This window comes from Labeo rohita, chromosome 17, assembly GCF_022985175.1.
Source record: "Labeo rohita strain BAU-BD-2019 chromosome 17, IGBB_LRoh.1.0, whole genome shotgun sequence".
Classification (NCBI taxonomy): Eukaryota; Metazoa; Chordata; class Actinopteri; order Cypriniformes; family Cyprinidae; genus Labeo; species Labeo rohita.
This window is the reverse complement of record NC_066885.1, coordinates 12041215-12067512: the sequence shown is the minus strand read 5'-3', so window position 1 is coordinate 12067512 and position 26298 is coordinate 12041215. Positions and strand designations below refer to the sequence as shown.

General features: G+C 34.3%; 1 protein-coding gene across 2 annotated transcripts in view; it reads right to left on the bottom strand.

The window, feature by feature from the left end:
- rgs7a (regulator of G protein signaling 7a) overlaps positions 1-26298 on the bottom strand; it is a 63232-nt gene that overhangs the window by 31927 nt on the left and 5007 nt on the right. Inside the window, exon 1 of one of the 2 annotated variants that reach the window (XM_051134236.1) lies at positions 3445-3525. The exons of the other annotated variant lie outside the window; for it this stretch is intronic. The gene's annotated coding sequence lies outside the window, so the exon portion shown is untranslated. Of the gene's footprint in view, positions 1-3444; positions 3526-26298 lie in introns of those variants that run through there. 2 annotated transcript variants of the gene reach the window in all.

Below are 26298 nucleotides of genomic sequence, written 5' to 3'. Positions count from 1 at the left end.
TTGCCGTTGCTAAGGGACGCCAAAACGTTCGAAAGGGGCAGGGGTGCTTATGCTAAAACGGCTATAATTTTTGAACAGAATGAGATATCTTCGCCAAACTCACAACACACATGAAAGAGCTGAATCTAAGGTCATGTGAAAACAAATCTCAGAGTTTGGCCACTGGCACTATAAGAGGGGGAAAAAAAACATAAAAATGGCCACATCTACGCAACCGTTTGTCCTATCAACATGTTAATTGGAATGCACGGCCTTGGTCCAAAGTGCCACAAGTGCCTATAAGGACATTTGTGTATCTCAAAAAACACTGCAGCATTGGCCGATGAAATTTGAGCACCTATTAGACACGATTAACAGTGGTTGATCGGAACGAAACTCTGTGGGCCTGTTTGACTCACGACCCTAAAGGTCTGTGAGAAATTTGAAAGAAATCAGCCACTGGGGGGTGATATTGCATTTTCAAGGACATAAACGATTGTATGTTGTGTGGTTTTTAGCATCATATGATAGAACTCTTCATTCCGGACCAATTGAACCACATGTAGAACCACTGCTGTCAACCAAATCGTTTGTTAAATGATTGTTAAATGATTCAATAACCTACTTTTGCGAACTAGTCCTGGGTTCATCACTTAATCTGGAAAAAACACTGCTGAACAATTCTCTGGACTCTCTAGGCCAATAATAATAATCAAAAGAGTTAAAATTGACCCTTTGGGAAGCTATAACAGGATCCTTTAGAAAAATGGCCTGTCCAAATATACCCAAAAGCCTATAAAGCCTAAACAAAAACTCAAAACTTAACGAAACCTGGTGAGCACATGTGACAGGTGATTCCAAACATGCATTCAAAGTTTTAGGGAGATTGGACCACAGCTGGCGCTATGACAATCATACACGTAAAAAAAAAATAATAATAATAATATTTCTGTGGTAATTTGGATGTGCCAAAATGCTTTTTAAATCATTGATTTTGAGGTGGTTACAGGCTTGCTAAATAATATATAATGTCTTTTTTCGTATGTGCTTAACTGCCTTAAAGCCCTTGAACCCCAGTAATTGCTGCTTGCAAGTATATTATTTAATTGTATTTATTTATTTTATTCATTTATTTATTTTAAATTCTTTTTTTTAAGAAAATTAGTACTTCTATTCAGCAAGGATTAAAACTGACAGTAAAGACATTTATAATGTTATAAAAGTGTTATATTTCAAATAAACGCTGTTCTTTTGAATGTACTATTTATCGACAGAATAACTTTTTCAACATTAATAAGTGATTTAAATAATATAAAAGTGTTTTCTTTTAATAGCTAAGCGGCAATTAGTAAATTAAATAGAAATAATTAATTACAGCTGCACTACTGTGTTTTTTGTTTTGTTTTTTTGTTAAAAGTTTCTGTAATTACACTAAGAGAGTACATATTTGATAATGTGATAATTACTGTTAACCATGGGCAAGTGTCAAAAGCAGCTGACAAGTAATTTAAATTTTATTTTAGAACCAAGGATGGCAACAGACAGACTAAAATTCTGTAGCTCAGATTTAATATACAGCAGCTCAATAGTAGATTAAATAATATGTTTTGAAAAAAAAAAAAAATCAGATGCAAATGCCCAATACTTAATAAATTTGTCAGTTGTTTGACTGATCAATTAATTGTATATTGTGCACAATTTGTTTTTTGTGCTATATCTTGTGCACAATCCCCATCTCAGCAGTTCAAGCTTGAAGTACCACTTAAAAAGCCCCGGTTGCTACCACAGGCAATGCACTTCAACAAACCAAGTGGCACAGAATGAGTCAGGAGTCGTTCACGCAGGACAGGGCAAAACATAGTGTAACAGAATGCAGGGGTCTTTCAATGTCAACCTACTTTAAAACGTCTGAAGCTGAAGCAGCAGAAGATGCTAAAAAACAGTAAAAAAAAAAAATATATATATATCTGCCTTGAACTGAGTAACAAACATCCATAGAGAGATCCATTACGTTCAGTGAACTGGATAAACAAAATATTTATTTCTAAAGTTTTAAACTTTTTACAACATATATTAAATAATTTATTTGTCTGCCACAGTCCAGTATAACGTAAAGAATGTCTGAAATATATTTCAGATGCTTAACGTCCTTTTAAAATAAGTTTGCCCTTCAGCAATTTACAACATACGCGCAAACACACTGTACACTCTATATTTGGCCTTCCATCTTTCGTCTTCCATCTGCGTGAGAGCAGAGACCAAAGGTATGAGCGCCCTTTCACAGAAAAAGCACATGAATATTCAATACAGCATTACACATAATTGAATATTCAACATCAGAGAGAGCACTGCTCAGTTATTCACTGAGAACATGATGTGGTTCTCAGCATAAGAGAGCACACTATCTGCTAAGAGAGATGACACACACACACGTAAAGTTTCCAACCGATTCAGTGGCTTTGAAGTCTTGCTCCAGTCCTGCTTACACACACGCTGATTCACTCGCTTACACACCAACACATGCCGTACGCTCACACACAAAAAGGCCACACATTCTGTCATGAGAACACAAATGTGCACAAAACAAACAAACACTCACATACTCGCTCTCAAACGGGTAGGAGGACATTAATTCAGTGTTAAACTCGCCTGCAAGCTAAAATCAGACTGTTTATATGACCCTGATCTTTCCAATGCAGTGTCACGCAACCCTTTTATTCTCACACATACATGCACGAATGCGTGTATACAAACATCTAAACAACTCCATGATCATACCATGCACACAAATATTCTTTCCAGTTTCTGCATACAAAAGAGACTATTTCTTAAAAGACCATCCCAAAAGCTACAGTGCATTCTCCATTATGCATAATATAAATCATATTTAGTAAGCTAATGCTTCACCCACACACACACAGCTTGAGGATGCCCTTTAAAGGGTGCCACTGTATAACTCTCTCTCTCCCACACACACACACACACAAACACAAGCTACGGTCAGGGAGTTTTTCCTAACACACAATTTTCTTTGGACTCTAAAAATGTTGAACAGCTAAATGGTGATGTTTCACTTCTAAAAAAAACACTGTGATATTAAATGTACACTTACAAATGACCATGGTTCTAGCATGGTATTTTGTACAACGCTGTTTTTGTGCCATGTTAAAAAATAACAAATCTCAAATTACAAAATTAATATTTTGAGAATAAAGATGAAATGACGAGAATAAAGTCAAAATATTTTGAGAATCAGGTAGAAATTATGAGAATAAAGCCAAAATTGCAAGAATTAAATCAAAGCAATTAAAGTTATAATATTTTGAGAGTATAGCCTGCACATGCAAATTGCCCAGATTGGAAGCACCAGGAGAACTTGTCAAGCTACCGGAATTAAAGGTAGGGTAAGAGATTTCTGGTACCAAATGCTGATATTTGAAATCACCAAAACAAACACGCTCCTACCCCAAAATGCTCCCGCTCCACACATACGTACACAACCCCGGCAACGATAATAGTGGAATCTGCTGTGCGGAGTTACTGATTGCAGATGAACAAACAAGCAAACATGACACATGAGCATCAGGGGCGGACTGGCCGTCGGGAGCACCGGGAGAATTCCTGGTGGCCTGGCAACCAATTTGGCCCGTTGCCCTCCTTTTTTTTTGATATTGTTGTTGTTGTTGTTTTTGTTCAATTCGCCATTCAATAATAAAACTCATAAATCATGAATCGGTTAGTCTTGACTGGCAACGCGATTACATTTGGCTCCGTGTATCCGCCCTTCCGTCAAAAAAGGATGCGAGACTCAAGTGGTGCCCAGGTGGACCAGAGAAGCAAAACTGTCTTGTTTCAGGACTTCAAGTGCAGGTCAGTTACATCTGTAAATAGACTATTGCGGTTTTGTCTTTGTTTACTTAGTTAAACATTAAACTGATAGCAAATGTTAGCAGTAGCAGTCAAGTACTGTGTAGTGATCATATCAAACAGAACACAATTCATGCATGTAGCTCTCTTCTAACGAGCTGGTTATCTGAATCAGGTGCGTTAACTAAGAGAGACATGCAAAATATGTGGGTGGGCACGAGGACTGGGATTGGGAACCGCTGCCTTATCGCAAGCCTTCTTTTGTTCCGCAGACGTTTTGCACTTTAGTTTTTCATCCACCATCTCTATCTTTCTGTCGTTGCTTGGCTCAGCTCGGCTCAGCTCTGCTCAGCTCGGCTAATGCCAGCACTGAGCGCTCTTTCCTCCCCATTATGAGTAGACACATCCCTTATTGCTGATTGGGTACAAGTTTGTTTTGGTACTCGGCCTGACTCAGTTTTCTAAAGCGTTTATGAAAAATACATACCACACCTTTAATTTGAATATATGTGGGATTATTAGCAGAAATTGTACCATGTTATACTTTGCATTTATAAGGCCTATTTGCAGTCACCCAATAATAGCAATAAGCTTTATGCTTTTAGTACTTTCAATATAAAACAAAATCTCAGCGTTCAAAATCTGTCAGTTTTCTAGCGAAATACAAACAACGTGTCTTGCAATAATGTGTTTTTCATGCTTTTTAATGTGATGGGACAGCTGTATTCAACTGTAAACGTCTTTTCGATTACAATAAGACATTCGTTTCATTAAATTATACTGTTTTCTTTGTGAAAATTCCACCACCTACTTCACAAAAACGTCTGTAGCATCCAATCTTTTATTCTTACAATTCGCATGTACAATAGGCTAGAATACACTCATAACTATATCATAACTTTAAACTCGTAATTGCTACGAAGTAATTCTCATAATTTTGATTTTATTCTCAAAATATTTTGACTTTATTCTCGAAACATTTTGACTTTATTCTCAAAACATTTCGACTTCATTCTCATAATTTTGCCTTTATTCTCTAAATATTACGACTTTAATCTCGTAAAAAATTTTTAATATTTATTAACGTGGCACTCTGTCGTATTTTGGATATGTAGTATGATAATAATATTCTTGCAGTATGACCATAACAGGGGCTTTTCCTCCAAGGCGGCAAGGGAAGCAGTGCCTCCTCAAAATTTGGATGGAAAAAATATTCATAGTACAAAAGTAAAACAACACAAATATTACAAAATATGACATAAAAATGCATATAAATAACTAATTCTTAGTAAAGTAAAACTGTCTGACAGTGACAACAGCAAGTAAAGTTACGGCGATAATCTGCGTCTCTGTCGCATCCCCTAAGCCCACTGAGTTTTAACAGACCCCCTAAAGCGTGCGGTTAGTTTGGTGGGGCATAATAGAGATTGAAAGGGGGAATGTCACGTGAGAGGAGGCAATGCCTCCATCATGATATGATTGGATATGACTGGTTATGTTTGGCTGTGATTGGTTCATGTGATAAATCCCGCCTCTTCAGTCTGAATGAACATTATACTGGTGTTAATGGGAAAACTAATAAATAGCAAACAACTCGCACACTTATATATCACCACTTTGTCAAGTTGAAATCAACCTTCAAATGGCCTAAAAACATGATCTGTTGTTGTTGTTGTTTTTTTTTGTGAGCCTTCAGCTTGTTGAAATAATGGTACATCGCAAATATGTAACTTGTGTTTACCACAGATTTACCATGGTTTTTGTGGTACAGTATGTATAAAGTACCATGGTATTATTCATATCACTTGGGTTTTCCCCTTCAACAACATCCTTGCCTTTGAGCTCCGAAGGTGAAGCGTCAAAAATACCATAGTATTAACTATGGACATTGCACCATGGAGATACCATAGTTTTGGGATGGGTGCTAAAGCAATCCAATGCTTTTTTTTTTGTCTAAATATAAAACGATAATATGGCACTTAAAGTAGCACAAACACAGAATCTGAACATGGTAATCATTCAATATCATTTACCATAGGATTACCATCTGGTACCATCACCCTAGGTTTTTCCTAGCAACATCCTCATCTTTGTATTCCAATAATGATGAATAGGTAAAATGCAGTGTGTATTTTTTTGTATGTATTTAAGGTAGTACCATGCACAGTAAATACCATGGGATATTCTATATCACCATCTGATTATGTGGTACCAGTACAGCCTCTCTTTCACACATACAAACACACACACACATACAGTTAATGGTGGAAAAAGCAGCAAAGCAAGCAAACAAAGATGCAATTCTCAACAATTAACCAATTATCTCACTTCATCTGTAGTTTTCACACACACCTCCTCATTTTGGCTGCACTGGTGATATATCACACTACTGAAAGTGTTCAGCGCTCCAGTATAATCTTGCCCTCAGCTTCAATCTAATATAATAGTTATATTAAAATTTGTAACAGGTTTTATGTAATATGTTTGGCTGAAATAATGATCAGCTCTGGAGGTGGAACCGTGTGCTAAGGAATTAAGGCCAAGCGCAGACAGACTTGAAGGGCAGCCCTATTCATCCTTTCCTCGTTCTCTGTTTTGCGTATTTTTGTGTACATGTGCTTGTGAATTTGCGTTTTTCTGTGATTGCATGTATGTGTGTTTCTATGAGAGCATGTGTGGGAGGGATTTTAGTGGGTGTTCTGACTCAGCTCTGGAAGAATACGATTCCGCAGAAAATGAATCCGACCACCCACCTGCTGCTTTTTACCAAACATTTTAACACATACACACAAATACAAACATACATGCACACTAATTTAGAGCGTTGAAATAAATATGTCTCATAATAACCTGCTTTAGTGTATTTCTCCACAGTACTTAGCTGACATTCAGCATTTGAGGATGATCACGACAACACCACTAAAAACCTCTACAAACATAGCTTCGGACACTAGAACAATATTTTTTATACTGTTTTTTTTTTTTTTTCTTTTGTCAAAGAAGAACATTTATTTGACATGAACAAAACAATATAAAATAAAATAATTCTGTATCTACTACTCAAAAATATAGATAAAAACCATAATTTTTCAAAATTGTACATCAAACATGGGTAGAAAAATGTTATGAAGAAATATGTCTGTTAGGGTAGAAATATGTCAAAAATGTTTAAAGCAAAATTTTAAAGCACTTTAAATATTTTCTGAAAACATGAACAAAGATTTTACAGTTATTCACAGTATACAATAAGCAAACTGCTATCTCAGAATCAATTCTGAGCCATTTTAATTTCCCGGCGACATCCTTAAAGTTTAAAATTAGAACAATTTGAACTTTCGGTTAAAGCGTGTCCCTCTATGACAAACAAGGTAAACACAGGGAGAAAAGTAACAGATAAAAAATGTCAGCTGTTTGTAACCAACAGCTACTGCACAGTTGACGTGTCCTCTTAAATAAAACAACATTCAGGACACAGAAAGATGGGGGGGGAAAGAGGGCATGCAGAAACAGATAGAGTGAGATGTGCAAACACAGGAAAATAACAAGCGTAGAGAAGGATGAACGGAAGAAAAACAGACAAATTTTGGGGGTCTTTTATGAAAAGCAGGAGTGAGTGTGGACTATTTTTAGCCCAAAACCTCTGGCCCTTCGTATCCACACGTGTGTCCTGAATAACAACAAGGCGTTCAGAGAATTTGTCCTCACCAGCCGGATGCCACTGTGATAAGCTTCAAGCTTGCACCATCTGAGAATAATTATTATGAGGAAAATTATGTTTATTAATGTACTGAAACCTCTGTAGAGCCATTTCCACGTTCAACATGTTAGCATTAATAAATGATAGTAGTTATAGACCAAAGACCTTGACCACTTACTGTAACAGCAATAGAACGCCTTATTGCTTTCATGCAGTGCTTGTTGAAAAGAAGGGAGACCAGATGAAATGCATACAAATTACCTGCTCTCGGTTAGACAGTTCTGGAGGTGTTTAATAAGCCACAGCACTGTGTCATTAAACACTATCCATCCACTGGCCTTGAGACAAATTCTGTGCACTGCACACATTCAGCAAAGCCGCACAGTGTGCAGCAGCCACATAGAAGAATATAAATTATCAAGCCCAAAAGAAATGAAATATTATCGTGATACGCCTGCGGTAATTGTAATGAGCCAAACGTAATGAGTCAGTCACTTAAGGCAGGGGTTGTCAAACTAGAGTACGGGGAACCCCAGGGGGCCACAAAGAAATAAGCAAAAGAAAAATAAGTACAAAAAAGAGAGAAACAAAGAGAAAAATGGGGATCTTGTGCTTCAAATCTACATGTAACATGATTTCAAGTCATCAATAATTTCTTCAAAAAAAAGTAAAAGAACTCAATACTTGAAATTCTTTTGCTGTTTATCCAAAAAAGCATTGCATGTTGAGATACTAGCAATCTTCTTCATTATTACAAAGTGTATTGGCATGTCTAGGAATGTAATCCTTTTTGGATACACAGCAAATGAATGTTCAGTATTTATTTTTTTACTCTTTTTGGAAGAATTTACAAACAAAACAAAAACACACCAGGGTCAGTGGGAAAAGTTACAAAAAAACAAAAACAAAAACAAAAACAAAAACAAAACAAAACAAAAAAAAACAGGGTCAGTGGGCAAAGGTCAAAACAAAACCAGGGTCAGTGGGAAAATTTCAAACAAAATTAAACAAAACAAAAACCAGGGTCAGTGTGAAAAGTTCAAAACAGAACAAAAGTAAACAAAACCAGGGTAAGCGGGAAAATCTTAAAACAAAACAAAACCAGGAACAGCGGGAAACGTTTAAAACAATACAAAACCAGGGTCAGTGGGAAAAGTTTAAAACGAAACAAAACAATACAAAACCAGGGTCAGTGGGAAAAGATTAAAATGAAACAAAACAAAACAAAACAAAACCAGGGTCAGTGGGAAAAGTTTAAAACGAAACAAAACAAAACTACACAAAACCAGGTTGGTGGAAAAAGTTAAAAACAAAACAAAACCAGGGATAGTGGAAAAAGTAAAAACAAACAAACAAACAAAAGTTTTTGTGTCAGTGGGAGAAGTTTTAAACAAAACAAAACCAGGGTTGGTGGGAAAAAGTTCAAAACAAAACAATAAACAAAACCAGGGTCAGTGGGAAAAGCTCAAAATAAAACCAAAAAAAGGGAAAGTTTAAAACGAAACAAAACAAAACAAAACCAGGTCAGTGGAAAAAAAGTTTCAAATGAAACAAAACAAAAAAAACAGGATCAATGGGAAAAAGTTTAAAACAAAACAAAACCAGGTTAGTAGAAAAAGTTCAAAACAAAACTAGGGTCAGTGGGAAAAGAAACAAAACAAAACAAACCAGGTTCATGGAAAAAGTGAAAAAACAAACAAACAAACAAAAAAACAGGGTCAGTGGGAAAAGTTTAAAACAAAACAAAACCATGGTTGGTGGGAAAAAAGTTCAAAACAAAACAAAAAACAAAAACAAAACCAGGGACAGTAGGAAAAGTTCAAAACAAAATAAAACAAAAACAAAATTAGGGTCAAGTGGGAAAAGTTTAAAACAAAACAAAAAAACAGGGTTAGTGGGAAAAGGTCATAACAAAACAAAACCAGGGTCAGTGGGAAAAGTTTAAACAAAAACAAAACAGAACACAACCACGGTCAGTGGGAAAAGTTACAAAAACAAAACAAAACCAGGGTCAAGTGGGAAAAGTTTAAAACAAAACAAAAAACAGGGTCAGTGGGAAAAGTTCAAAACAATATAAAATTAACCAAAACATAAAATACAATGAAATAAAACTAAATATAATAAATTAAAATCATTTTGATACACAGCGAATTAATTAATGAAGAGGTTTTTTACAAACAAAACAAAACCAAGGTCTGTGGAAAATTAAAAAAAAAATAAAATAAAATAAAATAATGATTTTTCATAAAAACACAAATCATCATTTTATTTTACTTACAATTTTGACAGATTTGACAGGTTTTGTGATTCAACCTTTTTACATATGCTCTTTCTCCTCTATTTTTAATAGGTGTCTAATTTTTTTAAACTTTGACTTGTGTTAACAGCCACAGAAAAGCACACCTGCTGTTTCTCAACAAGGTGTCAGAGACAATGAGCAAAAAAAGTCCAGAACAGGCTGGCGGTTAGCGGATGCTCTAGGAGCTGAAATCAATAGACGAGGGAAAGGTAAGATGATGAGATTTCCTGAGGTTACTCAGGAATCCTGATCACAGAACAAGAAGTATCAATGCAGACAGGCTGGGCTTGGTGGACATTTACATTACAGTGGAATTCAGGCTGTGAAAACTAGAAGAAAGTGTAGGTCTGTAGCTGTTGAGAAACTTTAGAGAACAATCAATTGAAGCAATAAGCGTTCCCTCGTTTCTTTTTCCTCTGTCTGTTACTTTTGTTCCCGCCAGCTCTCTCTCTGGAGGCTTGGTGTGTGATGTATGGGGCAGTGTTCTTTGCAATGCTGTGAGAGTTACCCTCAAAGCAACCAGACCGATAATGAAACACTCGGTTCATGTTTCCTCTCCTGTAAGACACCACAGCTGTCTCCGTCAATGCAGGTTCACACATTTGGGATTCATGTTCTAAATGATATCTTCACTACTATGGTAGCAGGCACAGAAATATAAAACGTAAGATTTTAAAATATGGCACAGTGAAGGCGGAAAAGTCATGCATGCCCGCAGAACATGCAGACCTTCTGCAGACAAATTCCAGTGACCTGAAAGAGCTTTAAGTAGAGACAAAGAAGTTACATTAAAATGCTAAACAATGAATGCAATGAGGTTAGTAGGACACAAAATAGCCATCTGAGAAAGAACAAACTGCACCTCTGGACACAAAGAGTCAATTAATGCATCTTGTGCGGTTGAAGTTTCCTGTATGTAAGTATCGTTGAATCAATGCATCGCCTTTGCACTGAATTTTAATGTGCTATTTGAGTAGACTGAAAGATTGCTTCTGCTTACATTTTATTCGTTTATTCAATTTAAGCATGTACACATATAGTGCTGTGAAAAAGTAAGTAAAAGTAAGTAGCCTTTTTTTTATTTTTATAAATATTAACGCATACAGATATTGCACTGGCATTGAGCCAATGACAATGTAAAAACAGCCATATAATTTAACAAGTGGCATCTCGAATGTATATTTTTCAGATCTATATGATCTGAATATAATTACATCAAATTGGTATTTTCATGCGTTCAGTTTTATTTACGGTACATTTCCTCACTGGATCCTTTACCAATGTTCAATTGTGAAAGGGTATATATACGTTTATTATTATTTGAGCATCAATTCAATGTTATGTAGAGAAAAATGACTATTATAGCATAGTAATAAATAACGTTAAATGTCAATTTATAAATATGCATAAATGTATTCTAATGTCAAATGTAAATATCAGTACAGAATAGAATAGAACAGAATAGAACAGAGCATTCAATGTCCAAGGAATGTAAGAATTCATAAACCGTATTCACTGCAAAAAAATTTAAATATAAGTGCCAACACAGAATAGAATAGAATAGAATTGAATAGAAAATAGGATTCCGTGTCAAAGGAATAAGAATTAATAAAATGTACTTACTGCATAAATGTCAAATATAAATGCCAATACAGAATAGAATAGAAGAATAGATTTGCGGATTCAATGTCCAAGGAATGTAAGAAATAATAAAACGTATTCACTGCATAAACATCAAATATAAATGCCAACACAAAATAGAAAAGAACAGAATAGAATAGAATAGAATAGAATAGAATAGAATAGAATAGAATAGAATAGATGATTCAATGTCAAAGGAATATAAGAATTGATAAAACGTATTCACTGCATAAACGTCAAATATAAATGTCAGTACAGAGTAGAATAGAATAGAATAGAATAGAATAGAATAGAATAGAATAGAATAGAATAGAACAGAACAGAACAGAATAGAACAGAACAGATGATTTAATGTCCAAGGAATGTAAGAATAAACAAAATATACTTACTGCATAAACATCAAATATAAATGCCAATACAGAATAGAATAGAATAGAATAGAACAGAATAATGGACTCAATGTCCAAGGAATGTAAAAAATAATAAAATGTATTCACTGCATAAACATCAAATATAAATGTCAATACATAACAGAATAGAATAGAATAGTATAGAATAGAATGGAATAGAGGATTCAATGTCAAAGGAATATGAGAATTTATAAAATGTATTCACACACACACAAACATATATACATATATAAACAATTATTATAGTATATTAATAAAGTCAGTAGTATTAATAATAGTATTCATAGTCACTTTATAATTACAAAAAAATCAAAACGTTTGATAAATTATAATTAAATATCAGTAATGTACAATGTGCCAAAAACAAAATAGGTATAGACTGTTATTTTTTTAATTTATTTATTTATTTTAATGGCAAAAGATGTTTTTGGGTCCAAATGGTGTAGTTATGACTTTCAACTAACGCACGCTAACAAAGCCAAGCAAACCAGCAAAACACTGACTAAATGGTTTGGACAAGAGACAAAAATCCACACACTGGCACAATGAAACTGGACTAGCGGAGCAGCACTGCAGCTACTTTGCAAGAGTTCTGACTTAAAACAACATGTGAGCTGATGTTGACTTTCATCTTCGCTTTGAAATAATTAGAGACTCTCATAACCTTACATTAAAAGGTGCACTGAGAAATCAGAGGTGAAATTAATTAATCCAAACCCCAGTCAGCAGTGCAATAATGTGCTAACGGCTCTCCACACTCAGGAGCGTCTTGTGGCAGTGAGTCATTTCATCTCCTGCCTGACAACTCAGCTTTTCTTCATGTTGTACTGCCAACACAGGAAGCGGTGATCATAGGCGGGATCTCAGTATGTTGAAGAAAACACAGTGACACATGAAGGAATCAGCAGAGAGACTGAAAGAGAAATGTGAGGTTAAGAATTTCAAGTTTAAAAGAAAAGATGATAGTGAGAAGATGGAAAAGCCGAACTGTTCCAAGGGAAGGGATAAAAGGCTAGGAATCAGAAAAGAAGGTGGAGAGATGGATCAAAGTAGGAAAGAAAATGATGAAGAACAAGGATAATGGATACAGACTATAAATGTCACTGTGCTTGCCTTTTGCTTTATATCATCTTCACTTTGCCTTTAATGCCATAAAAAAAAAAAAAATACAATAAAAACCACTAAAGAGTCAGAGCTTGGTACACATAGGAGCCGTAGCGCTATGGTAGAGATGTTCATGAGCAGGTTTTGTTTAAGCCTGTATCTTGTCTGATCCCATTCCAATAGCTTCACCCTCCCAATATATTCATGGTATAGCATTTACTGTACTTTCCAATAAAAGCATTCATAAATATAATTATATTAAAAAATCAATGGATGAAAGTTTATTTTTTAATTGATTTTTGATACTTAAGATTGGTATCGACTATAATAGATTAGATTAGACTAGACTAGACTAGTCTAGAATAGAATAGAATAGAACAAAACAAAATAGAGCATGCAATGTCCAAGGAATGTATGAATTAATAAAATGTCAATAAATAAGTCAAATATAACAGAATAGAATAGAATAGAATAGAATAGAATAGAATAGAATAGAATAGAATAGAATAGAATAGAATAGAATAGAGGATTCAGTGTCCAAGGAATGCATGGATTGATATGAAATGTATTCAAATGTCAAAGTCAATAAATAACAGTCGAATAGAACAGAATAGAACAGAATAGAATAGAATAGAGTAGCCGACTCAATGTCCAATGAATTTACGTATTAATAATGAATGTATTCACTTAACATAAATATCAAATGTAAATGTCTATACAGAATAGAATAGAATAGAATGGAATAGATTCTGTGTCCAAGTATTGTATGAATTAATGAAATGTATTCAAATGTAAATGTCAATACAAAACAGAATAAAATATGAAGATTCAATTTCCAATAAATGTATGAAATAATAAAATGTATTCATTGCATAAATATCACATGTAAATGTCAATACCGAATAGAATAGAATAGAATAGAATAGAATAGAACAGAATAAAAGATTCAATGTTCAAGGAATGTATGAATTAATAAAATGTATTCAATTGTCAAATGTAAATGTCAACACAGAATAGAATAGAATAGGATAGAATAGAATAGAATATTTAATGTCTAAGGAATGCATGAATAAATAAAATGTATTTAAATCAAATGTAAATGTCAATACACAATAGTCGAATAAAATAAAATATAACAGAGTAGAGGATTCAATGCCCAATGAATGTATAAATTAATGAAATGTATTCAATATCAAATGTAAATGTCAATACAGAATAGAATAGAATAGAATAGAATAGAATAGAATAGAATAGAATAGAAGGTTCAGTGTCCAAGGAATGTATGAATTAATAAAATGTATTCAAATGTCATATAGAAATGTCAATACATAATATTCAATGAACGTATGAATTAATAAAATCTATTCACTGCATAAATATTAAATGTGAAGACTGTATAGAATAAAATAGAATACAGGATTTAAATCCAAGGAATGTATGAATTAATAAAATGTATTCAACTGTAAAATGTAATTACATTAGAATAGAATAGAATAGAATAGAATAGAATAGAATAGAATAGAATAGAATAGAATAGAATGTATTGACTGAATGCTTTGTAAGTTGCTTTAAAGAAGTTTCTATAAAAAAAATTCTCTTAATATTATATTGCAAATAACTGGGCTGGTGGAAGGCGATGGATACAGTAGAGAAAACGCATTAATGTGCAGTTACATAAATCTGCAATACTATATATTACATATAAAACACTAGGCATTATAGCATATGTACAGTGAATAAACATTGGTAAAAGCAACTATAAAACCCAAATAACCATAAAACTGTGCACAGTTAGGATAGAAATATAAACAGTTCTCATCTATCAACTTGATGCTATTTTGGTTTAAATTCATCTGTCACAGATGCTAGCCAATTAGGAAAATATCAACAATGACAGGCTGCATGAAATCCCCAAAACTACACAAAGTAAGGAAAACACAACCCACACTGCATTAAATACAGGTTCACTTGCAGGGAGGATAAGGTGAATCATTGCCTGCCAAGAGCATGAAACCATTAAAATTCAACAAGCATTTAGAAAGCAAACAAAACAGATAAGCAATAAGTTAAACAATACTGGTGTTGGATCACCAAATAATACCTAATGTAAAATCATCTGAAGATGCTAAAGCAAAGCCAGTTGAAAACATCAGAGGCTTGTGATCTCAGAAAGCAGATAAAAAAAAAAAAAAAAAATGATTAGCAGCAGTGAGATCAGATGGAGAGGGCAGAATGAAAAACATGAATGAAGAGGGCGAACAGAGGAAGGGAGTGCAGGTGACTAGAGACGTCCGTTTCATATAAGAGCTTTAATATGTGAGAAACAGGATTGAATGTCTCTGTGGAGGTGATAAGAAAGAAAGGTAAGGGAGGGATGTACAACGGGCTCAACAGCCTGATACATGTGTTCAAGACAAGCTGGCCAATGAGGTTGCAAGGTACGCCTCATTTTCAAAATGCTTGGTGAAAAAGAACAGCATGTTATATAACGATTCTGTGCTAAAGCATTAGGAAATGAGAACATCATATGCAGCATAAACTGGAAAAGCCCTCAGAGACTACTTGAGCGTATGCAAAGAACAAATCTTATTTATATGATTACTTTGGATGAATAAATTGCTTTGGTGCATTAAAAATGAACCAAGTTGCTTTAAATCAGTCCCTGCAGTGGTTAACCTACAGGTCACCTTTTCAAACACTTCACAAGACGAATGTGATTGACTACCGTAGTCCTAATTGCCTGTTGGAGGAAGACATAAATGACACCTTAGGGACCAATTTAGTTCAGCTGTAGAAATATCTTCCAAGGCATTACTTACATGTATTTGTGTCTGTGTGTGTAGCATATTATTTCTTTATATTAAATCTATTCATGTTTTAATAACAGAGTAAGTCCATGCAAAAAAGTAATGCTTAATTGAAACTTAATTTCAAGGTAGGATTTCACAGACAAAATAAATAATATTAATAATCAGATTCTAGTCTCTAAAACAACTTTATTTTTCAACTGGCATCACCAAGCCTACTTACTTTGGTCATGTGATTAGATTAGGTCAATCTATATCTTGTTTCACTTAGAATTACATTATTTTATGGAGGTAAAAACACAAACACAAATACATTATCTACTCAAGATGACAAAAGCTTTGGTCTAACTTTCCAGGGTTAAATGATTTTCGTTCTTCCGTCAAGCTGCCATAAATTTAGTCAAATAAACAAATGTCTATTTGCCTCCTGAGGGCTACAACAGACGAGACTTAATTGACTGACATGCCCATCTGATTGTCTCTCTGTTAAGAAGCAAAGACTCATGTATGGATATTGAAGTCTTCTGGCTGGCTGACACTCTTGTCAATATGACACGGATCGTTTATGCAGTCAGACCTTCCCGCTGACAGCGCTATTAGGACACTCGCGGACATCTACGACCCTTGTTAGCATTCATTGCACACAACACAAAACAATTCGATGCAAACAAACACATAGATCAGTACTATCAATAAAACAGGTCTATACACACTCTCATGAAGATTAAGGACAAGACATGCGGTATCATTGATATATATGGATTTCATTTAAGCTTGGAAATACAGTTTCATGATTTTGAACATTTAAAAACAAAAGAATGTTAAAATGCAAAAGGAAGAAGAAACATTAAAGATTCTGCACCAGATCGTTAATTAAATAGCAAATTTGTGCAAATTCCTTTTTTTTTTATCGAATAATTAAACATTTTAATTTTCTGGATTCGTGTCTTTTTTCCCATTTAATTTTTTCTAGACACTGTTTTAATAGTTAAATTAAAAAATATTAACAAAAAAGCATGTTTATTTAAATGAAACTATGAAACGTACAAAATTTAACAGCTATTTATTAAAAGTTTAACAAAAATTACATTTTTAAGTCTCTATGTAATACGTTTTACTATTTTCCTCAAATTCTTGAGTTTATTTTTATTAGTGCTGTTCAAATGATCACATCCAAAATAAAAGTTTTTGTTTGTATAATATATGTGTGTACAGTGTATATTTATTATGTATATATATATAAAGACACACACATATAGTATTTATTTTGAAAATATTTACTTGTATATATTTATATTCATATAATTTATATTATATATAAATTAGTAATTAATCGTGATTAATCGCGTACAAAATAAAAGTTTGAGTTTGCCTAATATATGTGTGTGTACTGTGTGTAATATGTATACATAAGCACACATAAATGAACTAAAACTTTGATTTTGAATGCGATCAATTGCGATTAATCACTTAACAGCCCTAATATAAATATATGTAATATATAAACATAACATTTTTCTTAAATATATACATGCATGTGTGTGTACTTATACATAATAAATATACACAGTACACACACATGTATTATGTAAACAAAAACTTTTTTTTGGATGCAATTAATCGCGATTAATCGTTGCCCAGCACTAACTTTTATTGAATTCTGTCTTTTCCATTAATTTTCTTTTTGTGGCTTAATATTCACAGGCACTAGTCCATGTCACGTTTTGATTTGTGTACTGATCTGCTTTTGATTTATTCATCCCAAATTTGGCAAATTCCGTGACATTCCGTGTTATACAGTAAATTCAATTTTTATGACTGGATTTCGCGATTCCATCCATGTTTTCCACACTGAGGAAATCATAGGGCCCTAAATACTTACATTACACTCTTAAAAATGAAGGTTCTTTATTGCCATTGATGGTTCCATGAAGAACCTTAAACATCCATGGAACCTTTCAAATGTAGAAAAGGTTCTTTATAGTGAAAAAAGCTTCTTTAGATTTTTAAAAAGTTCTTCAAAATGGTTCATTTAGGAACTGTTCACTGAAAGGTTTTTGGGGAAAAAAAAATGGTTCTTCTATTTTTTGAACTTAGTATTTTTAAACTTCTAGATCCAACTGCTAACTTCCCAAATTACTGAAGTATACATAAAGTGTCAAATTAATTCATTTCCATTAACACAGCCACAGCTCAGCTACTGAATTAATTATAGCAATACGCCAAAATGCGACTTAAGCACTGAATCCACAAGAAACTCACACGCTGATAATTTATGACAGGCATCCTCACCTCAAAGCAACTGGCTGCCAACCAACGATTTTCCCCTCTCAAATTGCACATTTCCCAACTTATTGATGATCTCACCACTTGCTCCACTCTGCTGTCAATCCCATAATGCCCCTCAAGTCTGCTGCTTGGCTCCCATAGAGAAAGAAATGAAAGCCTCACTTATGCTCTGCCCTTTCCACTCCAGCAGACAAGTATGGCTATAAGAGAAGCAGCCTCACGTTAATTGAATAAATAAAACATATAATTTTCAAACCCTATGCTTTTCAGACTTTGAGAAAATATGCATTTCTTCTGCATCTTTATAGACTGAAAAAAACAACAGGTACTCAATAGGGATGTCAAAACTACATATTTTTATAATCAATTATTCAGACTGGTTGTCTGAATCACTAGCTGGAATGTATACCAAATAAACAACACAGACTTAATCACAAAATATTCGGTCATTCAGTAGAGTTAGTGATAAAATATTTAGGCTAAATCTAAAATCCTTTATTGCACAATATCTTTGTCCTAACAGAAAATTTGATGGATTATGCAAAAGAACAAAAACATCAATCACAGCAAACAATTTGAAGACAGACAGTAATTGTCTTAAAATTTATTGAAAGTGGTCGACTTATTGGAAAAGTGGTGCTGTAATGGCTGTAGTGGCAGGGCTTTAATGTTAATTAAATGAAACATAAAATGCAACTTCTCAGACAGAGTTAACTGTCGTCAGTGATTCACTGCATTTGGCACAACACTCTGTGAAAAGTTGCATCTCTACAGTCATTCCCTTTAAAGCACCACTGCTAAAAATAATATAGATCAGTCAATCTTGCAGACCACTAGCCTGTTTTATGACTTGATTGACATTGTTGAAGAAAAAATTCTTCAACATCAGAGCATTAGAGCAAAATAAATATGAATATCTACTTTGACAATGGTCTGTTTTGTGGCTTTTACAATGCAAAAAAATGCATTTAAAAATTATGCATTTACCACGATTCAAAAATGTTTTTATTTGTACTTCTACTCCACAAGGACACATTTAACTGATCAAAAGTAGCAGTAAACCATGTATAATGTTTCAAAAGATTTCAATTTTGAATAAATGCTGCTCTCTTTACTTTCTATTCATCAAAGTACCTGAAAAGAAATGTATTACAGTTTAAAAAAAAATCTAATCAGTACAATTGTTTTCAACATTCATAATAAACATTTCTTGAGCACCAAAAAGCATAGTAGAATGATTTCAGAAGGACCATGTGACACTGAAGACTGGAGTATGGCTGCAAAAAAAAAAAAATTCCAACTTTGCCATCACTAAATTATGTTTTAAATTATATTGAAAACAGTTATTTTAAACTGTAATAATATTTCACAATTTTTACAGCATTTTTGGTCAAACACATACAGCCTACACTGTAAAAAACAATTTGTTGAGTCAACTTAAAATAATTTGTTACCTGACTGTCTTAAAATTTTATGTTCAGTCAACTCAAAAAAGTTTAGTCAATAGTCAACTTGAAATGTTAAGTTGTACTAAGTGACAACTTAGATATTTGAGTTAATTCGACTTAAAATTTTAAGGCAGCTGGGTAACAAGCCCAGCTTTTAAATTGAACAAATTGTTTAGTTAACTCAAATATCTCAAAGTTTTCACTTAGTACAACTTAAGGCTGCAGTGTAACAAATTATTTTAAGTTGACTCAACAAATTGTGTTTTGTTTTTTACAGTGTAAAAGACTTCTTTTAAAAACACTAACTCTTACTAATCTGAAAATTTAGAATGGTCGTGCATATGTAATGCATAAATAGTGCATTAAAATATGTATATGTATGCACATATAAGGCTTGGAAGCGGGGAAGGAGGTGCACTTCAGTGCGTCACACATACGCACACACATAGTACGTAAAGCACCAACAAAGACCTAGAACAGTCAAAAGAACATATGACGTTAAGTGTGATAATAAGAGGAGATGGCACATCCGCTTAAGTGTCAGTCACGCAACATGGTTTTGAGTCTAAAAATTCATCCAAGAGACAATTCCTCATTTCCATCTCATTCCCCACTACAACCCCCCGCTAACAGCACATATGTTACCACTCTCAAAACCATACTGACGTAACAGCCGGAAGACAGGCGTACGCAGAGCGTTAAGATAGCACACGATGAGTCATAATAGTCTGTCACCGATGGCAACTCCACTCAGGGTCACGGACCACCAATGAAGGATGTGCATTCCTCAAATCAAGAAGAAGGGATTAGAAAAGACAAGCCATTCAACACTCGGTTAAGTCAACCCCGTTTTCTCATACTGTATGGAGGCCCGCATAAAAAATTGAGCTGTTCTGTGCAGAGTTTGGCTAAGATACTGTAGTAGTCACTCAACATAGGGTGTACAGCGTGATATAAAAAAAAAAAAAAAGAGGCATGCTGGTCTGGATATGAATTATGCATGAGAAGAAGGCAGAAGTGGAGATGGTCATGTTGGAACAGATTGGTGTCTCCATCAGCTAAAAGAGAGTTTCATATTCACCAGCAGCAGTTTGTGTGACTGAGCATTTTCAACACACAATCTAAAGCTCCTTTAGAAGTGAACTGCCTTTTCTGAATTTCCTTTAACGGGAGAAATTTATGCCGCCCTCAGGCTATAAACAATAGTTTAAGGGCCTTAAGAGCACCACTATATGTATGTGTGTGTTTGTGTTTATGTTTATGAGCCTATGAGTGTTTATGAGTGTGTCTGTCAATTGGTTTTCCCATGGAAAATGAAGAAGGATTTTGGATTAACTCTGAAAAAGACAGCCATTATACAGTATACTACTATATTTCTGAAACATGAATGAAATGACTCAGAACAGACTCCATACTTCAAAGGTGCCATAGAATGGAAATCTGTATTTACCTTGGCATAGTTCTGTACATGGAAATGACATACCGTGAGCCTCAAACACCATTGTTTCCTCCTCCTTATGTAAATCTTGATCATGCAAAAGACCACTGAAAAAGAGGCGAATCCCAACACAACACCGACTGTGACGTTATAATCGGGATCATTAATAGTTACACCCCCAACATTTGCATATAGCCTTTCAGAAACAAGCGAGGACAATTGCAAAAATGGTAGATCATGGAAATAAATGTTATGTTCCAGGCTGTGCAGGGGATGTGATGTGTAGGTATGGGTTGGTGTCTATATTCAGAAAGGCACGGAAAACAAATAACACGTTCTAATAAAATAACGCGAGCCACTAAAGGGACATGGTTAGCTGCATGATAGCGGTAGCCTGTTACATTACAGTACATAAGATTTTACTTACCACATAAAGAGGGTAAGGAGAGATGACTGAGGACAATGGTGAACAATTTACAGATCCTGAGCACCACTGACAAGCATCTAATCTTGTAAAATGGGTGGTAAGCAATGCAGCTGTACTATACAAAGAGCACGTGCAATCGCAAATCTTGAAAGTGAAAGTAAAAAAGTGATCGTGCATTCAAACGCAGTTTCAATGCCCTGCATATTAATAGCGGCTCCCTGATTACATTTTCCTCCCTGTGTTTTCTTTCTGCTGTGTGAGCTACTGAAATGAGCCGTGTTGTGTGTGAAACAGCCAATCAGAGCAGAGCTCGTCATTATTATTCATGATCCTTCCAAATAAGGTAATAACAGACCATTTCATTCTAGTGACAAATCCTTGGGTTGTAAATAAACATGTAAGACCGTTTCTGGAGAATTTTACCTTACCTAAGCCACATACCTTCTATGTAGATATCAGATAACAATTTAAAATATTCTATCAATGCATTCTATGGCATCTTTAACATGTTAACAACCTTTAACATGTTTAAGACAATAAGAAATCAACTGAGATTTCATAAAACTGTCACTGCTAATGACTAATTAAAAGATTAGTTCGCTTCCAGAATAATCCAAGATGTTCATGTCTTTCTTTCTTCAATGGAAAAGAAATTAAGGTTTTTGAGGAAAACTTTCCAGGAGTTTTCTCCATATAGTGGACTTCAATGGGAGCCAACGGGTAGAAGGTCCAAATTGCAGTTTCAATGCAGCTTCAAAGGGCTCTACACGATCCCAGCTAAACAAATAGTTGTTTTCTTAAAAAAAAGTATATACTTTTAACCACAAATGTTCGTTTTGCACTAGCTCTGCGATGTGCATCCACAACTTCACACATTACGTAATCACGTTGGAAAAATCACACATGGTTTGTTCTTCGTATGTGTGCTCAAAAAGGTTCAAAAAGGTAGGGTAGGGTGAAAAACTCATTGTTTTACCTTTTTATGTAAAGAGCGTTTGACTTTCTTTGCGCGTTTGCTTTATAAACACTAGGTCGGTACTTCCGTCTACATCATGCGTGACCTTTCCAAAGTGACTACATAATGTGTGAAGTCAAGCTAGTGCAAGATGATCATTTGTGGTTAAAAGTACATAATTTTTTTTTTTTTTTACAAAATGACCAATTGTTTCATTACATAAGGCACTAATTCCTCAGCTGAGATCATGTAGAGCCAGTTGAAGCTGCATTGAAACTGCAGTTTGGACCTTCAACTCGTTGATCCCCATTGAAGTTCACTATATGGAGAAAAATCTTGGAAAGACATGAACATCTTGGATGACATGGGGTAAATTATCAGGAAAGTTTTATTCTGGAAGTGAACTTATCCTTTATAGCAAAAATTAAAAATAATTTAAAAAAATGCTGAAAAATAATAGTCAACCATACAGAGAGAAAAAATTGCTTCATGTCATAACATCTCAAATAAATCATTTTATTCAAGTCAAACTTATTATTTAACATCACTAAATCAAACATATTAGGTCACACCAACATATATAAAAATAATCCATTAAAATTAGAAGTATTATTTCAATTTCAAATAAGTTCAAATAATATATAATATATTATAATATATAATATATAATAATATTATAATAATAATTTGCACTACCAATTTTGGAGTCAATATTTTTGAAAGAAATTTCTAATACACATGATATAGTACTACTACTACTACTACTACTAAAAATAATATAGAAAGCAAAATATGTGGTCAGAACAATTCCTATTTTCAACTATTTACCTCCAACCTTAAAAAACTCCACTAATGGTCAACGGACATACAAGTCAATGTTTTATTTTATTTTTTACAGCTGTGCTTTATGTGAAATACAGTGTGAGAACAGCAGCTTTGCGAGTAGAACTGTGTGGCTAACAAGCTGAAAACTGTACTTGTGGGACATGTGACTCATCTCTTTCTCCAGCACCTTTGGACACTATGTAGCAGACACTAGGTACACTTCTTGATTTAGTATTCTGTCTCCCCTTCTCTCTGTCTTTGTATCTGTCTATTTCTCAGTTTGTCTCTCTCACAGTACGAATTGAGTAGGACAGCTCAAGAATGTACAGGTCTATGCTACAAAACACCAAGTCAGGTAAAACAGCCATCATCCACAAGTAAGATCGTTATTCATTATAACATTGCGGTAGGTGCTGAGTGAGGAAATGTGTACAGTATTAAGACATACGATGGTAAAAACTTTAAGTCTAAAAAATGTTCCTGAATAAATTAGAGTGCCAATGTTTTCCCTCCAGTTAGCAGTGCTAATTCTTTCATTAAGTCACACTAAAATTGAAAAGTATGATTACATGCATGATTACTAGGGAGTCCCACAAGGCTCGGGTTTAGGTCCTGTGACTTTAACTACTTTATAATGTTGAGGGATCATGTTGTGCAATACTTTGCAAACAGATTCAATGGCTAAAATGTGGTTTGAAAGCTTATTGAAAGTCAGTTTTTAATCTGGGAAAAAATATCTTAATGGCATCTCGCTTAATAATATCCTACACTTCCAACTGCAAGTAGAAAACTAATAAGAATTTCTCATCAGCTGAGGAATTAATCAAGTAGACTACTGAGATTTACACTCCTACAGTTCAACAGTCTTACAGTTAGAGTTTATTGGCATGCATGCAACAGCAGCTACAACTTTTTCTCGATTATTGGTCGCCGCTCTTGGTCACACAGAGTGAACTTTATGATTTAACATTTCCAAGCCAATTTTACACCAAATTCCTCATTATACAGTATTTCTCTCTTCTTCCAAAGAAATACAAACTCGTGAGTGGGCAACCAAGCCTAGAAATTCCATCTGTTCATACTGAATCGGAACAAATTTATGCACCATACTCCTATGGTAACACAATACACTTACAGTATATAATATTCTCTCAACAGTTTATGATCAATTTTGTGAATGCTTTTTTATTGCTTTTATTTGCTACTGTAATTTTGTAGGTGTACTATTTTTATTCTGTTATACTTATCATTTTTTACAGAGCACATGGCAACAGCGGAGCACTGCTGCTAAATAAATAATGAGCAAATAAGTACATAATGTTAGAAAGTAGTTCACATGCGACTTAAAAATCACCTTTGGTATATATACTCACCAAGCCTGTATTTATTTGATCCAAAGTACAGCACAAATAGTAAAATGTTGAAATATATTTACTATTTAAAATATTTGAATATTTGAATATTTTTCTATTTGAATATATTTTAAAATGTAATTTATTCTTGTGATTTCAAAGCTGAATTTTTAGAATTCTACTCCAGTCTCATGATCTTTCAGAAATTCATTCTAAGATTTGCTGCTCAATTTTTTTTTTTTTTTTTTTTTTTTTCTGAAGGATCATGTGACACTGAAGACTGGAGTAATGATGCTTAGCTTTGATCACAGGAATAAATTACATTTTAAAATATATTCAAATAGAAAAGAGTTCATTTAAGTAGTAAAATATTTCAAAATGTTCCTGTTTTTGCTGTACTTCGGATCAAATAAATGCAGGCTTGGTGAACAGAAGAGACTTCTTTAAAAAACATTAAAAATCTTACTGTTCAAAAACTTTTGATTGGTATCAAATTAATAGAAATCATTGTATACTTATTGAAAAAGTAACTGGGGTGTAAATTTGGAGTGTAATTTTGTCCTGTGGGTATCTGCATAAGTCCGCCTCTTTACAGTTACTCCAGAGGAAATGTACATCTAAGATTTTCAAGAACTACTTGATTTACAATGCTATTGGGAAACAGTCCGTAATTCCATGATGATTTGCACAGCCGTTTTTACAATCCACTTACAGTTGCGATGCTTTCGGGAAAAGTGGCCCCGTTCTGCCTAAGGTCCTTCATAAATCTATTCAGCTCTTTGAGATCTTTTAGAAAAGCCTTTGATAAGGAGCTGGCCAGTAGTTATTAGTTTTGAATTGGGTGAGTTAATGTCTTGTGATGTGAAGAGAAGCACCACAGTATCTCTGACTGCAGAGCACCTCTCGTTCCCGCACCTCCACGGCACAGCACACCTAATAGGACTGAAGCAGCATGGAGGAAATGTGAAAATCAACTGAAGGGTGAAGGAAATGAATTGAGAAAAGGAAGGAAAAAATAGAGTCCTGCAGGAAGATGCTGCAGCCTCTGATAGATGAATGATTCACTGTCTCCAAACTATATCTGACTGCCACGTTCTGACAACATATTTCAGCCGCACCTGAGGGAACAGATTGAAATTGAACAAACTCAGGAGAGACGGGAGGGCAAGCTGGTACAGGACAGAAGAAATACAAGACATGATCGCACTGGGGTTTGGGTCGCAAGTCTTTGCTGTATCAGAGGGTTGGGTCAAGGTTTGGCTGGTTAACATGGCCTTGCCAGTCCCTGCTGGTAGATGTCGTAACTACACCATCTGGCAGGAAAAAGCATGTTTCTGCGCAAATCTCTCAATATTTATTAAAACTAACCATTTGAATTGATTCATAAAAACATCTAAATGAGAGATGCTATTTACACTGCATGTAGGAAAACTGCATTATCGCAATGTTGATTAGACAAAATCATCACAAATACATCATAAATATTCAATAGATCGCCCAGTCGGCATAAAAACTGGAATTATTAATTCATCACAGAGAAGCACTCAGATACCTGATTCATTATCAGAGCTCATTTAAGCGGGCTACTAATTAATAATACGACGACTGACCATGATTGAAACTGTAATTTGCCACACAAGTCTTTAAACATGTGATAATGGCTTCGTGAAAAATTCATGTTCCTTTTTCTGAGTCTCCATAGGGTGAGTGGTGACATTAGTAGCTCTCAGCCACAATGACAGACTTTAGTTCCCAATCAG